The 18,287-nt window shown below is 39.7% G+C and overlaps 1 long non-coding RNA gene across 2 annotated transcripts in view; it reads left to right on the top strand.

The window, feature by feature from the left end:
• The window catches only part of LOC309624983, a 714,184-nt gene that overhangs the window by 224,261 nt on the left and 471,636 nt on the right, over nucleotides 1–18,287 (top strand). Inside the window, exon 3 of one of the 2 annotated variants that reach the window (XR_014242277.1) lies at nucleotides 29–4,980. This is a non-coding gene — a long non-coding RNA (uncharacterized lncRNA). Of the gene's footprint in view, nucleotides 1–28; nucleotides 4,981–18,287 lie in introns of those variants that run through there. The other variant, XR_014242278.1, reaches the window with a different exon arrangement.

The following is an 18,287-nucleotide window of genomic DNA, read 5'->3' on the forward strand; positions in this document are numbered from 1 at the left end:
TTTTGTTTCCTGAATCTTTCTGTTGCAGCTGGTGCAGGTAGAGTGAAGAATGTCCTAGTGTTGCAGTAGTTGAGGTGGAGAATGCTGCCCAAGTAAAGCCTCAGAGAAGAGGAGAATCCCAGAAGAGATTGTACTTCCATTTCCCAAAGCCCTGGACCCACCATCTTGGTGACCTCACAGGTAAGACTGGTCCACTCTCCTGATGGGGGTCTCAATTTAGAAGGAAAATGACCTGCAGTAGTTGATGGAGAATCAGTGTCTGGTTTGTTTCTTGATTTTATTTATTCTGAAAGAAAATGGCTGTCATCCGAAATTTCAAAAGATGTCTTTATTTCAACTGAAGCAAACATGATCAATTTGACTGAGCTCAAGATGAGCAATATATAATTTATAACATCTGAGGCAATTTTTTTCCTGCAACTTCCTGAGGGTAGAGGACAGTTGCTATTTAAAGATACATTTTTCATTAGCATTCAGACCTTTACTAGAACATGAGTATAAGCGTAATAGTTCTGTCATATATCATCTTTCTGTTGTATATCATCGACACATTGAACCGATGTCAAAAGACTTTTCTTAGCGTTAAATACTTCTGTACTGTTTTTTTTTTTTTTTAAACTTATACCTACAGTTTATTTACTGAAAGCTATTTTTCTAAGTTGTAGCATACTTAGACAAGATCCAGCCTGCCTAAGACTTTGCTCATTAAGAATCCTCCTTAACTGGGTTTGCCAGGCCTTGAGAAACAATAGTGAGAGCAAGGCCCATCCACTCTACGACTCTGTGGATCATCGTATCTGGTGGAAGTGCTCTTTAAATCAGGTAATAAAATATTTGTAGAGACTTGCTGAATTAATGTGATCTACAGTCTACTATATACATTTATATATGACAAAATATAAGGTTAAATAGTGTTTTTGAAACAAATTTCCAACTCCTTCTTCAAAGAGGAGGTGATAGTCCAAAACCATAGAGTTAAAAATATAATTTCTATTATGTTGTTCAAATCCTTTTCTTTGTGCCCCAATGCTTGTGTCCTGGAGTATCTGCCCTGGCTGTCCACCTCTTGTCACTGTGTCCTGGGCTTTTCTTTCTTTTTTTTTTTTTTAATTAATTAATTAATTTATTTTTGGCTGTGTTGGTTCTTCGTTTCTGTGCGAGGGCTTTCTCTAGTTGCAGCGAGCGGGGGCCACTCTTCATCGCGGTGCGTGGGCCTCTCACTGTCACGGCCTCTCTTGTTGAGGAGGACAGGTTCCAGACGCACAGGCTCAGTAGTTGTGGCTCATGGGCCTAGTTGCTCCACGACATGTGGGATCTTCCCAGACCAGGGCTCGAACCCGTGTCCCCTGTATTGGCAGGCAGATTCTCAACCACTGCGCCACCAGGAAAGCCCCTGGGCTTTTCTTAAACACTCATGAGGGACTTCCCTGGCAGTCCAGTGGAGGACTCTGTGCTTCCACTGCAGGGGGCACGGGTTCAATCCCTGGTCAGGGAATTAAGATCCCACAAGCCGCAAGGCCGGAAAGAAAACAAAACAAAACAAAACAAAACAAAAACAAAGACACTCATGAATCACTTATTAATCAATTGATTCCTGTAGAAGATTTTACTTCCCTCAAATAGGCTACAGAAAAAACTAACTGCTTTATTTGTTTCAGCACATTGTGACTATTCTCTCTGAGGTCTTTGTTCTCTTTGTGGAAAATAAGAATTTTCTGTGTTGAGGGACTGAGAAAGAAAATTAAAAATCTTCATTGGTAAGAAGAGTCATTTCGTTCCTTGAGTCTGGGCCAGAAATAGATTTGCCCCACTTTGCATACCACTCTGATATGTTTTCTAAAGCCCCAGAAAGCCTTCTCCAAACAGCAGCACCTCAAAATCATTGCTTAATTATTTCATGACCCATATTGTGTGGGCTTTAAAAATGAACTTTTTGGGGCTTCCCTGGTGTTTCAGTGGTTAAGGATCTGCCTGCCAATTCAGGGAACATGGGCTCTAGCCGTGGTCTGGGAAGATCCCACGTGCTGCGGAGCAACTAAGCTCGTGTGCCACAACTACTGAGCCCACTGGCCACAACTACTGAAACGCACACGCCTAGAGCCCGTGATCTGCAACAAGAGAAGCCACCGCAATGAGAAGCCTGCGCACTGCAACGAAGAGTAGCTCCTGCTCGCCACAACTAGAGAAAGCCTGCATGTAGCAACGAAGCCGCAACACAGCCAAAAATAAATAAATAAAAAGAAAATGAACTTTTTTTTCCTGTGAAAAATGGCCATACCCAGCATTTTCTTCTATGTAGTGTATGTTGACATTTGGTTTATGCTGGTTATTTAAACTTAAAAAAAAAAGACTCTTTAGAAGTCAAATAGCCTTTATTTATCCATAACTTTTTTGGGGTGAGAGTGCCTCAGGAAACTTCCAGAAGGCTTGACTGAAGGCTTGACTCCACCATTGGTGGAGATGGTCAAGGAGCACATACATTCACAGCACATACAAGAATGTAAAATGGTACAGCCATTATGGAAAACAGTATGGAAATTTCTCAAAAAATTAAAAATACCCCTCACATGCGATCCAGCAATTCCACTCCTGGGTATGTATCCAAAGGAAATGAAATCAGTACCTCAAAGAAGTATCTGCACTCTCATGTTCATTGCAGCATTATTCACAATAGCCATGATATGGAAACACCCTAAATGTCCACTGATGGATGAATGGATAAAGAAAAGGTGGTATATACATACAGTGGCATAGTATTCAGTCATAAAAAGAAGGAAATCCTGCCATTTGCAACAGAAGCGATAAGCCTAGAAGTCATTATGCTAGGTGAAATAAGCCAGACACAGAAAGACAAATGCTGTATTATCTCATTTACATGTGGAATCTAAAATAGTTGAGCTCATAGAAACAGAAAGTAGAATGGTGATTGCCAGGGGTTGGGGTGTGGGGGAAATTTGGAGATGGTGGCCAAAGGCTACAAACTTCCACTTATAAGATGAACAAGTTCTGGGGATCTAATGTACAGCATGGTGATTGTAGTTAACAATACAGTATTCTATACTTGAAATCTTCTAAGAGAGTATGTCTCAAGTGTTCTCACCACACACAAAAAATGGTAACTATGTAAGGTGATGGATGTGCTAATTAATTTGTGATAATCATTTCACAATCTACAGGTATAGCTAATCCTCTCACTGTGTACCTTAAATATACACAATTTTTATTTGTTAATCGTACCTGAATAAAGCTGGGAAGAAACCAGCAGTGACTGTGGTACAGTTTCAGCTGTTTCAAAGTTAGCAGCAGCAGGTGCTGGCAGCACTCTGCATGATGTGTGCAGACAGTGATGTGGGATAAATGATACTTTCTGAGGCCCGTGGCATGTGGTGATACCCTTAGGGCACTGGAAAAGGATGTAAAGGTAAGGTTGAGTGGCTTTCTTTGTCTCCTTGAATTTGTTTAAGCCATAAGATAGCCTGTCTGAAATGTCTTGTAGACTGAAAAGTATGAGGGACTGAGGCAAATGGGAAAATTCAGAGGAGTTTGATGGATCTAAATTTAGATGGTAATAAGTAATTACTTTGGACAGGGTTCTTGTATGAGACCAGGTGACAAAGGACATAGTGGGAAGGTTGATGGAGAGCTTGGATGGAGAGTCTATTGAGCTATCTTGGAAAATGTTCCACAGTGTTAGTTAGTTCTGTTGGTTGAGAAATGGATTTTCTAAATATTCATTATTTAGGAAAAGATGGTACCAATGGGAAGGATAGCAAGTGGTGAAAGTAAATAAGACATTTTGAGATGGAACTGAGGACAATACCATGGAGGGTCATGACTATTTTCTATAGAATGGTTCTGGAAAGTGCAGAGTTTAGATTCCAGGATGATGGGTCCATTGACCTCATATAGAGGCTGGTTCTTAGGTACTTGAGTGTTTTTTGTTGTTGTTTGGTTTGAGGTATTCTAGTGACCTGCCCTTTTCTTATAATACTTACATGATCCTTCTTACATGCAATTCAATATTATCAATTATTAGTATATTGGTTATTTCCATTCATATGTTGAGAATTACTCCTGTGTACGTTGTGGGAGAGGGAGTGGTTAGGGTTCATGTAGAAAATATTAGAACTTTCATTTAAGTTTATTATATGTGTATTATATATGTGAGAAAGAAATTAATATTTAATATGCAGATTGGCATTGGCTCCTTTCCTTAGCATATATGTCACACGTCAGGTGTCACAAACAGATGTGATAAGAGACTCAGGGGCTCCACAGGTCAGTGCTCTGACCCTTGTGTTCATTTGCTCCTGGTTAAGTAGATCTATGGGTTATCGTCTAGATGTAAATAAAAACTCTCACAAAATGGGCAAGTGGTTTAAAAAGATTCTAACCTAAGAATTTGGGCTCAAGATAAACTAGAAATGCCAGGAACTACAGGGAAATCACTGCGCTGACACTCCTTGACCTAATTTTAACCCTTTATCAATCACTTCACAAAACAACCACAGTTTAAAACCATCAGGAAGAGTTTAAAAAGTAAACTACTACGCAATCTCAATTGTTAATGATCTTATTCGAAATGTGTATTATGCCAAGTAATAGTAGGGAAGAACTACTATGTACTTCCATACTATTACATGCATATATCTATATGAATAAATAGTACATGCATATATGTATATAAATAAATAAAATACATGTCCTGGGAGTGAATACTTAAAATTTTTTCCTGAGGGGATAGATATGTGATTAAAAAGTTTGGAGACTGCTGCTCTTTTTTATTTCTATATAGCATTAATACTACAAGCATGTTTTCAATCCTCTACCACCTGTTTAAAGTTATTAAGATACTTAGATGTATTTAGAACTTGCGGTTCTATTAGAGAAAGTTACACGTATGTTATGAAGCCTTGACTATAATGAGACTAGGGCGATTATTGCTCCTTTGAGCTTCTCGGCACTGGATCAGTTACATTTTACTTTAACAGTTTATACTGTTCAACTGTGTCTGGTCTTCCCAAGAGGCCTCCTTGCTGATAACAGCCCTCTGTTTTATGCTATCATTAGGAAGACTGCATTTTTTTTCTGTCTAAAAAAGCAGCACAGGGAGTGTAATAGTGGAACACTTAAAATCAGACATGTTTTGAAAATCTGAGATGTATGATAGCCATGATTAAAGAGTTATGTATGATAAAAGTTAGGCAAATAAAAGCTCAAAGTTACTCTGTTGATTGAGACAAAGACTCTTTTTAAGTATTAGTCTATGTGGAAGGATTGGGTATCTGTGTTGTTTTGTTCAACACCGCATGCCCTCAAGCTACAGTGCAGTAATCCCCCAGCTTTTCAGGGCTTGGGTTCAGTTGGAATATGAATCACACTATGTAAATGAGTCAGTAATCATGTCTGCACTTTAAAAGGTGCTGGATCTGAGATCAAGACAAATTTGGCATGTTTTACGTCCTATGTTCTTAATTATTTGATTAGAGCTGATTACTCTACAGTTCCACTAGGGAATGTAATTGGGTAGGCATCTGTATTTTGGTTTTGTGTGTTTGTTTTGGTGCATGTGTTTTTATGTAGATATTTGTGTGTTTTCAGTTTTCCTCCCAATACTTGTGTAAAAGCAGACACTAAAAAAGAAGATAATTTCCATTCTGCCATGATGGCTCAGTATGGATGTAAGTAGTTTCTACAACTCATATTTCTCCCAGTTCTCAGCTGATTTACTGTAGTCCTTTCAACAGCTTTTTTGTTGTTTATTTTATAACCCGTCTTCCACATCCACTTTAAAAGTCATACTTTGTTTTTAGGATGGCTTAGAAAGAATATTATTTAAAAAATATTTTCTCCAGAGATTATTTTATGCAGTGAAAGTTGTTTTGGTTAAACAAAATTTGTGTCACTTAATAAATTCTATAATAGAAAAATATAATGAATTATACTAGATAGGTAATAAGCCCGAGGCATATCTTTGAAAGAACTCAGAATCCTTAGTTCAAAGAGAAGTGTCAATTTTAATTTAATAAAGACTTTCTATCTTAAAACCAACAGATTGTCTTTTTCATTTTACTTGTTATGAATAATATTACAGACCCACTAAATGGGTTTTCTTTTCTTTGTTACAAATGGAAATTAACCGAATGAACAAATGTCAATTGTAATAGGTTCAGATTGATCAGACACAGATCACATCTGGGTAAATCAAACAAGCTTTTTTAAATCTAGAGTTTATAGAAAGAGGTCAGAGCAACATTATTCAATGACAGACGGAGGTGTAAGTTTCCAGGTCACCTAAAAAGACCTCCCCAGTAGATACACTGCTGTGGGTGAGGAGTCTGAGTGACCAGTGATTACATTAAAACCTCTGGAAGTTCAGCCTGTTATACCCGTGGCTGGAGCAGTTCTGCATGTGTAGTTTAAATGTGAGCTGGGAACGCTCATCTGAGCCCGGTGTGTTTCATTCATGCTGGTATTAAAAAATATACAAAAGGTCTCCTCTGTGTGGTTCGGTAAAGCACACTTAAGCTTGAACACAATGCTCATTTATCACCGTCAGGATCCCTAGGCCCTCACAACCTGGGCTTCCAGCTTTCCTGAACTGAGAACGGCAAAACAAGGATGGGGTCAGTTACCCAGGCAACTCCAGTCTCAGGCCAGCAGATCTTGAGACAATTAGGAGGGTTATCCTGCACATATAAATATAAACTACCTATAATCACCCCACCAAGAGAATTCAGCATTTACATTTTGGGGGATGTTTTCCTAGGCATTTCCAAAAGAAAATCATACTAGCAGACTACTTAATCATTTGCTTTTACCTTAACAAAGTATCAATACCATAGATATTGATACCTTTTCATATTAATAAATATTGATCTACAATTACATAATTATTTTAATGGCTACATAATAGTCTATGATATGGTTTTATATTACCAGTTGCCAATCAGCTGTTGATCAGCATTCATGTTTCTATCTTTTTGTTATTATAAAAATGCTACATTGAATCTCCTTGTAGTTATGTTATCAAATTAATTTTTTTCCCTCTCTCCTGTCAAATTCTCTTACACATTTTGTGGGACGACAACTCATGATGTAATGACACTGTTAGATGTTTCATGAAGGATATATTAACTCTGGATAGTCTGCTAAACAAATAAAGGTTCGAAACCGGCCAAGGGTACAGGGTAGTCTTAGACTAAACTAATTAAACCAAGAAAAATGATGTTCAGAGCAGGAAGGAGTTTTTTTTCTTTCATGTCAAGTTTGTCAGGTATAATTTATATACAGTAAAATTTACCTTTTTTAGGTGTACGTTTCTATGAATATCGATAAATGCACACAGCCAGGTAACCTCTTTATTTCATTTTTCCCTCATTCTGAATGTGCCCTCATGCCTCTTTGTAGTCATTCCTCTCCCCCAACCCCAGCCCCTGGCAACCACTAATCTATTTTCCTATTATATAGTTTTGCCTTTTCCAAAATGTCTTAGAAGTGGAATCATACAGTATGTAATCTTTTGGTGCTGGCTTCTTTTATGTAGCACAATCCAGTAGATATTCAAATGTATCACTGCATATATCAGTAGTCTGTTCCTTTTTATTTTACTCACCAGTTGATGGATGTTGGGTTTTTTTCCAGTTTTTGACAATTATGAATAGCTCTGTTAAAAACATGTACATACAGGTTTTTATATGGACACATGTTTTTATTTCTTTTGGGTAAAAATTTAGGAGTAGGATTGCTGGATTGTATGGTAAGGGTATTTTTAACTTTATAAGAAACTGCCAACCTTTTCCACAGTGGATGTACCATTCTGCACAACCACAAGCAGTGTGAGAACTCCAGTTCCTCTGCGTCCTCACCAGCACTTAGTATTGTCAGTTTTTTTTTCTTCCTTTCTTTTTCAATTTTAGATATTCTAGTGGGTGTGTAGTGGTATTTCATGGTGGCTTCAATTTGCATTTCCCTAATGACTAAAGATGTTGAACATCTTTTCATGTACTTTTTTTTGCCCTCCGTATATCTTCCTTGATGAAGTGTCTGTTCAAAAATTTCCCCAATTTTAAAAAATTGGATTTTTAAAATTAGTTTTGAGAGTTATTTATAGATCTGAGATATAAGTCCTTTCAAACACCACTTTTTGAAAAGGTTATTAGATGCACTTTTGGAGTGGAGTAGTAAGAACTCCAAAAATCTTCTCTTCCATAAAAGCAACAGAAACACTGGCAACAGTTGTGAAAATCAACTTTTTTAGAACTCTGAAAATTAACCAAAGACTTGCAGCAATCTGAGAGTTATATATTCAATAAAAATGACCAACTCTCTGTAAGAACAGCAAGCTTTGTGGCATTTTAACTTGCTCTATTCGCATCCCCTTTTCCAAGCTCTATGGTAGCCTTGAAACCCAACAGCCTTGCAAACATTGTAGTTAGGGAAACTAGCAGCCTCCAGCCACTGAAGAGGAAGATTTGGAGCTCCTCTAAAACCCCATTTCCAGGGAATTTTTAGTATTTGATCTGTCTAGCAGGTCCTTGGAAAGGACCACTTCACAGGGGTTGTCTCCATTTGATTTCTCTTAAAGCTCACTTAGTATAAAAGCCTTTTTCCTAGGATGTGTGTCAAAAACAAAATAATCAGTGGCAATTGTTTAATGCCCAGCTACCTGAGACAATAATACCAATTGGGGCAAACAAGAGGTTGGCCAAAAAACTTAATAGTAAAATATGGGGGATGAGAGGTACAGAGGGGGCTTGGGAAAGCTCTGACTTATTCCTGGGATTGTAGAAGGCCATGTGCATGTGCAGGGCTGTGTAGTGCCCAGGAAAGACCTGCGAACATTCTAGTTTCTCACCTCCAGAGGCTCTTGAGGAAGTAAAGGCTGAGACAGATTTTCAAACTGCTAGAATGTTGAAGTCATACCCCAACACACACGCGCATAGCCTCTCAGCAAAGGTTGGGAGATTTACTGGTTCAAGGCTTTCAAGGAAATTTCTGTTCAGCCATCAGCTGACCACTAAGCTAAACAAGCAGAGACTTCAGGGGCTGCAAATGACAAAGGATACAGACTTTACAGAATTTATAGTCCAGGAAATTCACTAAACAAATAGATAAAAGTAGCAACAACAATAAATAGCAAAACCAAAATACCCGGTGTGTGTGTGTGTGTGTGTGTGTGTGTGTGTGTGTGTGTAAGTGTAAATCTTATTTTCAGAGTTGCCACATTATATTATTTATAATGTACTATTTTCAACCAAATATTATGAAACACACAAGAAACAGGAAATTATGGCCCATTTATAGGAAAAAGTAGTCGGTAGAAACTGTCCCTGAGGAAGACTTCAACAACACTATATATAAACCAACCAGACCTAAAAGACATATACAGAACCCTACACCTCCAAATAGCAGAATATAAATTCTTCTCAAGTGCACAAGGAACATTTCCAGATAAACCATATGTTAGGCCATAAAACATGTCTCAGTATGACCCAGAAGACTTCACTGGTGAATGCTATGAATTTTAAAGAAGAATGAATACAAATTCTTCACAGTCTCTTCCAAAAATATAGAAGAAGGTCACTTCCCAACTCATTCTATGAGGCCATCATGAGTAAAGAGAACTAAAGGTCAATATCGCTTATGAATATAGATGTAAAAATCTTCAACAAAATACTAGCAATAACATACAAAAGGATAATATACCATGATCAAGTGGGATTTATCCTAGGATTGCAAAGCTGTTCAACATATGAAATTTATTCAAAAGAAACAGTCAACAGAGTGAAAAGGCAACCTGTAGAATGAGAGAAAAATATTTGCAAACCATATATCTGATAAGGAGTTAATTTCCAAAACATATAAGGAATTCCTGCAACTCAATAGCAAAAAAACCCCTCAGATAACCTGATTAAAAATGGGCGAAGAACTAGAATAGACATTTCTCCAAAGAAGACATATGGCTGAGAGGCAAATGAAACGTTGTTCAACATCACTAATCATCAAGGAAATGCAAACCAAAGCTATCTTTTAGGATGGCTATTATCAAAAAACCCAAAAGATAACAAGTGTTGGCAAGGTTGTAGAGAAATGGAACTCTTGTACACTGTTGGTGGGGATGTAAAATGGTACAGCCTTTCTGAAAATTATTATGGGAGTTCCTCAAAAAATTAAAAATAGAATTCCCATATGATCCAGCAATCCCACTTCTGGGTATATACATCCAAAATAATTGAAATTAGGATCTTGAAGAGAACATATTTCCTGGAACATTCTCTGTGGTCGAGGTGTTGGGAGGGAAAGATAGCAGTGAACTGGATGCTTGGATGAGGCTGTCTAAACCTCTGAAAAACATCGGTCAAAATACCTTAGTATGGAAATCACAAGCTGGGAAGTTACTATGCTCCCATTGGGACATAAGATTGGCTAGTGAAATCTCTAAACAGAGAGAGACTCAGTTTTGGACTTTTGTCATGGGTTAGATAGAAATTGCCTCGACGTCAATTGCCTCTAGAGCCAAAGGGTAGACTGTGTTTCCTGAAATAAGGCCCTGAGTATTAGGGTTGTGTCTGATGTTTCAGTATTGGACCCTTCTAAATTTGGAGCCCTTTTTGCTGTGTCTAATAGTTTTTATCCACTATTCCATGTACAGGAGAGCTCTGTACTATGGGAGAAACAGATGGAAAAGACTTTATGGTTAGTCTTTAATTTTGTGTCCTATTTGCCCAAGTAGAATAAAAAGACTTTTTGGATAGTGATAACCATGCAGCAGTAATAATGACTAACATTTCTTGGTGTACTCTGCTTATACTGTCCATGAATTATCCCATGCAATCCTCAGAACAGCCCTACGATGTAGATAGCATCATGATTACATTTTATACATAGGAAAGTGGAGGCATGGAGGGGTTAAGTAATTAGCCCAAGGTCATGTACCTAGTAAGTGCTAGAGCTGAGATGTGATTGGAGACAGGTTGATTCCAAGGGCACATTTTAAACTATTCATCTGTATGTGTTTTATGTGACATTCTCTCTATAGTACTGTTTAGTATCCACAACTCACAAAGATTATAATTATTTCATAGCCTACAAAGTAAAAATAGAAGTCAACAGTAAATAAGGTCGTAAGGCAGCAACATGGCATCAAGCCCATAGTAAGGACTCAAATTGTTGAATTTTCTAGGAGGAGTGGGGCTTTCACCAGGTTTAAAAACAAACATGTTCTCGACATCCCTGTGCAAAAGAATCCCTTAGGAGCTGCCGGCCAAAAATGCAGATCTTCTCCCAGAGATTGTAATTCAGATCTGAGAGCAGTAACCTGGGAATCTGCCTTTTAACAAACAACCCATATCATTCTGATGCAAGTGGTTGGTGGCCTATAATTTGAGAGACAGTGTCTTAAAGACTCCAAGACTTGACTAGTAAAGAGGAAGGAAAAGCAGGGCATTCAGGCAGTGATAATGAGGTGGGCCATGTAGGTGAGTAGAGGGAATAATGGGGAGACCAGTTTGTCCCAAGCCGTTGGTTCTGACTGTTGTTGCTATATCACTTATTTATTCAAACATTTCAAGCCCCAGCTATGTGCTGCTTACTACAAACCCCCCCCCCCAAATACAAAGATGAGCAATGGCATAGTCATTTTCCCCAGAGAGCTTCATCTTATAGAGGAGAGGAAGGCATACACGCAAAAAATAGGAATATAACAGCACAGCAATAGATGTATCTATTTGCTGTGGTGATGCTACAAAAAAGGGGCATGAATAAAGCTAAGATGAACTTTAAAGGATGGACCAGGTTTGAACACAGAGAGATATGGGTATAGGGCAGTCCAGGCTAAGGGCACTATGTGAACAAAAACATTGTGGTGGAAAAATGCAGAAAAAATTCTGGAATGACAAATAGTGTGGTTTTGGCACAGAGTACGTGAGAAGCAATAATGAGGAAGACGCCTGGAAGGATGTTTATAGACTAGATTGTGGAGGGCCTTAAATGTCAAGCCAGGAATTTGGACTTGATTTTACCAGCAATGGGAGCCATGGAAAATTTTGGTCAAGGGCCATGAATTAATTCAGTCTGATAGTACTGAGTAAACTATATTCGTCTGATTAGAGTAATCTCTGGGGATACTTAGGAAAATATAAGTTCTCAAGCCCCTCCGCTACAGATTCTGATTCAGTAGGTCTTGGGCAAGGCCTAGAAACCTGTATAAAGAAACCCACTCATGTGATTCTTATCATCAGGATTATATGAACAACAGTGAAGTGAGGAAAACCTGAAAGCAGGGAGAGAAGGGAGCCCATGGCTGTAGTTTAGATGAGAGGTAATGGACAGTTCTAGACTTGGTGGTGCCTGTATTGATTGTACTGGAGCAAACAGATCCAACAGCTGTTACAGAAGTAGAATTAATAAGGTTTAGTGCCTGGATATGAGAGAGAAGGGAAAGACAACTACTAAAAAGATTCTTTGCCTGAATTTCTGGAAGATGTTGGTGCCATTAACCTCATCAGGGAATCCAGGAATAGGAGAAGTAATCTTTAAGCTTGAATCGAGGAATGCCAGTTTTGAGATGCCATTAGTACATTCAAGCGGAGATTTCTTCATGCCATTGGAATGTGGGGTCTGCCTCTCTGGAGAGGGTTTGGGAATGGAGGCAAATATTTGGGAGACATCAGATTAGAGGTAACGACTGAAGACATGCTAATAGACACCAAAGGGATGGGTACCCTCTATGAAACCTTGGGGAAACCAGAAGGAGAAAGAGAGGAACAATCTGAGAGCAAGGAAGGCTGTAAATGAGTGCAGTGTTAGGAAATCAAGGCAGAGAACATTTTAGGAGCGAGGCAAGAGTCGACAGTGTTAAATGGTGAAGGCAAACGCGTCTGTTTCATGCTGTTGACCTTGTAATCTAGCTGTGACTTAATTCTTAGAGCTGTGGTAGACATGAAAAATTTTAATATTAATGCCGCTGGATCAGTCTGATTGACAAGTAACTTTACAGAGGCTCCAGAATTGTGAGTAATTCTCCCCCTTATAGTCTGTTGAGGATTAAAATTGTGTATAGATCTTTAATTGTCTGCTTAATTCAAGGTGGTTTATTTGTGTGATATACTTCATTCTTTCAATTGGCCAGTCATCTATATATGTGTAGTTTTGAATGGTTTCTTGAAATAACTCAAATTTCTGTAATTTAAAAAGCTTGTCCTATGAATTGCTATGCCATTTTATATCTTCCTGTTGTCATAGCAACTAGTTATATTCACCTACTTTTCACCTGAATCTCTCAGTCTGGTCACTGAAAATTACATGCAAATGTGAGCTTTCACATCTTAAACGAAGGGTAAGAAGAATGGGGAACTTATGATTTGTTTTTTTCTCTGATAAGAAGGTTAAAATTCAGGAGACTCAAGGCCAGCTGCTGTTTTATAGAAGGTTAGAGAAGAGAAAAACCTTGGTCGGAAGAAACAAGCAGTGGCAGTGGAAGGGAAGGAGATGGGCCAATCCCTGGGGCCTGAGGAGGAGAAGTAAGAGTGTGACAGGGGGCCATCCTAGACTGAGGAGTGACATGGGGCTTTAATGTGGCAGGAGGCTGTGGACCCCCAGGCTCACCCACTCTGAGCCCTGAAGATGTTGGTCACTAATTCAGCTTGTGAGAACAACAACCAGCCCGAACTTGGAGCTGGAAGCATCCTCTTGTTCTCCTGGAGGTAGGAAGCCTGGTGACATGAGAGTGACTCTGCCCTTGTTCCCTGCAGGGCTGTAGAAGGGAGAGGAAGGAGGGTTTCTGCATTGGAATACAATTTGTACCATTTCTGAAAGCTGTAGGTACAACTATGATATTGTATTCAGCTACATTCTGAGTTTAATAGGCTCTTGTAGACCAGTCTGACAGGTATAGTACAAGGATTCCAAGCATGGTCTTAGGAACCACGTGGATCTGAGCTTAAAATCCTGCAGAACCACTTACTCCTTGTGTGACCTTGGGCAAATTACTGTAACCATTCAATGCCTCAGTTCTCTCATCTGTAAAATGGACATAGTTAACATATTTCTCATAGTATTTTAATGATTTCCTGAAATTATACAAAGCACTAAACATAGTGTCTAGCATACAGTCAATGGTTAAAATGGTAATTAATGTGGTAAACGTATTCTAAGTTCTAACAAACAACTGACAGAGACTTCTGTTGGAAGCTGCATGCACAGGCAGTTGGTGAATGGCTAGTCTGAGACATATTGATGCGCTGGACTGGCTTATATTTTTACAACAATTTAAATGGCAGGGACTTCCCTGGTGGCACAGTGGTTAAGAATCCGCCTGCCAATGCAGGGGACATGGGTTTGAGCCCTGGTCCAGGAAGATCCCACATGCTGCGGAGCAACTAAGCCCATGTGCCACAACTACTGAGCCTGTGCTCTAGAGCCCACGAGCCACAACTACTGAGCCCACGTGCTGCAACTACTGAAGCCCGCATGCCCTAGAGCCAGCGTGCTGCAACTACTGAGCCCACGTGCTGCAACTACTGAAGGCTGCGTGCTCTAGGGACTGCAAGCTGCAACTACTGAGCCTGTGTGCTGCAACTACTGAAGCCTGTGCACCTAGAACCTGTGCTCTGCAACAAGAGAAACCACTGCAATGAGAAGCCTGCGCACCACAACAAAGAGTAGCCCCCACTAGTGAACAGCAAGGGAGACACAATGCAGCTAAAAATATTAAAATTAAAAAAAAAATGGCATTCTTTATTTATTCAACATGTATTTAGTAGGGACAAGGAAAACCTGACTTTCTGGTAGCAAAAACTGACTTTCTCTTAGCAAAAATTATATAACTTGTTCTTCATGTTCAAAATAAAAGGATTATTATTTGTACTGAACACTACACAGCATTTAAATTTATTTAAAATGTTCTTGTTTTATGGTGTTCCATCCTTTATAAGTGTGTAGCATTAGCCATGTTCAACAAGGACTGAGACACCTTACATGGGTTTAGTTACAAAATCTTCATAAAAATAGGTGCAGCAAGTCAAATGATTTTTAATTACACATCTTTCTGGGACATCTGGACAAAAATAATGTGCCCTTTATTTTGTTTCTAATTAATCTGGCCCTTAACAGTTAAAAAATGAACTGTTAACTCTGATTTTACTCTGTCTGCCCTTAAGATTTAAACAGTTTGTTTAGGTGAAGTTCAATTTCTAGAGGTAAAAATAGTTAATCTCTCAGATTTTGAGTCTTTTCTCCCTCCTTGTCTCCTTTTGAGATTGTTTCTGGGTGTTGGGGAAAGGAAAGTGAGGAGTGACCACGTGGTGATGGGGGTGTCTGTGGCTCCTGAGGTCTCCGGGATGGTGGCCACCATCATCACACTGGTTCCCGTCTGCCCCACATGACCCTTACTCTTTCCCCTCTGCTGGGTAGAGTGAGTGCTACCCTAGTTCTCCTAATGTGGAGAACAGACCCTAGGGTGACCTCCAGTAATTTCAGTGTTCATGTCTTTGTGTAATCCCTCCTCTTGATTTGGAGTGAGGCCTGGGAATTGCTTCTAACCAACCAAATGTAGTGAAGGTGATGTGATGTCACGCCCATGGCTATGTTACATTATAAGGCAAAGGTGAAGGGATTTTACAGATATAATTAAGGTCAAACCTGCTGATTTTGAGTAAATTGAAAGGATGGTTATCCTGGGGGGTTGGGGTGGGGGGCTGATTTAATCAGGTGAAAGCCCTTAATAGAAGGACCTCCCTCCTGGAGGTCAAAGGCCCCAAGCAGGAGAGACTCTCCTCTGGATCCAATGAAGTAAGTATCAAATGGTGAGGATGCCCATGGGCAGAAACTGTGGGTGGTCTCTAATCTGAGGGTGGCCCCAAGCCAACAGCCAGGGAAAATCAGGGCTCTCTACTTTACGGCCACAATGAGTTGAATTCTGCCAACAGCTTGAGTAAAGTTGGAAGCTGATTCTTTGAGCCTTCCAATGAGAACGCAGCCTGCCAGCACCTTGATTGTAGCCTGGTGAGACCCTGAGCAGAGGACCCAGTTAAGCCACGCCTAGACTCCTGACCACAGAAACTGTGAGATAAAACATGTGTATTGTTTTAAGCTGCTCAATTGGTGGTAATTAGTTACACAGCAGCAGAAAACTAATACACCTGGGAAGATCGACCCTCCCACCAGCAGTTCCGTGGCTCTGAAGTCAGTTCTGACTCTCGTTCCGCGGGGAGCTGACATTCTGCTCTGCAGCTCTTGCTTCAGCTCCACTTTGCCTCCCACCACGATGCCCCTTCTGACAGGTTCCTTGGCCATCCTTCGGCTGCTTCTGGGTCTCATCTGTGCCACAGGAGAACCAGGTAAAGTTGCTCAGAAATGCTAAATTTAACACCTTTCTTTGTCTGACCAAACCACCCTGCCAGACTGATGCGGCAACTCCTTGGGTTGGTGTGAGACCCACCCAAGGACGATCTTTTTCAGAAGTCCGAAACAGAAAGTGGGGTCAGATTTTCTTCTGCCTTCAGTGTTATCCTTATTCATTCAATGCACAGAAATCAGAGCACACACTTCCGGTTGTCTTGCCCCCTCTTTTCTCTTCTTCCACAGTCTCCTTGGGGAGGTCATGGTAAAACCTCCTTCCTCCCCCACCCCCGCCACCCCCCCAGCAACGCATTCTTTCTTTGATAGAACATGCCTTCATTATTACAGAAAGTTGTATCTTCTACTCTATGGGAGAATTCTGTGAGTTTGGCAATTCCAGCCTGAAATGGCAACTCCAGGCTTGGTTGCTGATATGTTAAAGGAGGAGATAAAAATATAAACTCCCTCGTTCATTCATTTGTTCATTCAGCCACTAAATATTTGTTGAATGTCTGCTATTTGTTGAGAGTCTACTACTGGGCTCTGTTCATAGGAGATGCAGCCTCAAACAAAACAGAGAAAATCCCTGTTCTCCTGGAGATTATAGTCACTCGATGAATGCCTGATATTCAAGGTTATTTCTTGCTGCATAATCATATTTTGCATGTTAGATGCTGGAAATTACTTCATTCTTTCTCTTTGCATCTTTCAGTGAAAAAATCCTTCTCTATAGCCCCTCCCCCCAGCCAGATGTCGATGAATGTGATGGTCTCATACTCAAAAAGGCAGAAGAAAAAGCACATGAAAGGCTTTCAAAATATTACCATCACTGAAAACGTTTAGAAGTGTTTATTTCCTCTGGATTTAGTGTTAGCAAGTGTTTTTTAAAAGTATTTTTTAAAATTATTTTTTACCTTCCAGGTTTCTTTTGTAACTTTTAAAATAAGACAATTAAAACGTTTAAAATTTGGATAGTAAAGCAAGAGATGTTTTTCCAGTAACTGCACTATGCCATTTAGTGTTTCCTCAGTTTCAGGTGATTGAGAGCATGAACCCAAAATAACCATCAGCTGACAGGAATTAGGGCTGCTGGGGCTTGTGGTTGTACTGTGAATCTTGTACATATGCTGCAAAAATACTCAATAGGGGTCAGTTGGTACTGATGAGGAGTGTTTTTTTTAAAATTAATTTTATTAAAAAATTTCATTTAAGGTCACTATTTTGGCAGGAATGAGGCCAATTTCTATTTCATTAATTATGTAAGGAATTTCACGTGGAAACGTGAGATAATTGATACAATATTTTCAATTTATTCCAGTGATATTTTAGTACCTGTATGGATTGAATGTTTGTACCCCCGCCAAATTTGTGTTTTGAAACCCTAATTGACAATGTGATGGTGTTGGGAGATGGGACCTTTGGGAGGTCATTAGGTCATAAGTGTGGATCCCCTATCATGGCGTTAGTGTCTTTATAAGAAGAGACATTAGAGGGCTTGCTTCCTGTCTCTCCCCTCCCACCATGTGAGGACACAGCAGGAAGGCAGTCATCTGCAAACCAGGAAGAGAGCTCTCATCAGAACCCGACTACCCTGGCACCCTGATCTCAGACTTCCCAGCCTCTAGGACTAAAAGAAATAAATTTTTGTTGTTTTTAAGCTCCTAGTCTGCAGAAATTTGTTCTGGCAGCCCGAGCTGACTAAGACATACTGCTACAAGATTGGTGCCTGACTGAGCCATCCTCGAATTTTCCTCTCTAACTGGGCACATGTGTGTGCAGGGTTAGGGGGCCATAATAAAAGCATGTGACTGAGCTCTGGGTAGAGGTATTCCATTATTCCATTTCTTCTAGTCAGTGCTTAAACTAGCACATGGTGTCAGCATATAGTTATGGTTTTCTTTCCATCGTCTACTGGATACTGTGATATTCTAAGCAAAGTAGCCTTT

The sequence above is a fragment of the Balaenoptera borealis genome (genome assembly GCF_965194805.1).
Source record: "Balaenoptera borealis genome assembly, chromosome: 3".
NCBI lineage: Eukaryota > Metazoa > Chordata > Mammalia > Artiodactyla > Balaenopteridae > Balaenoptera > Balaenoptera borealis.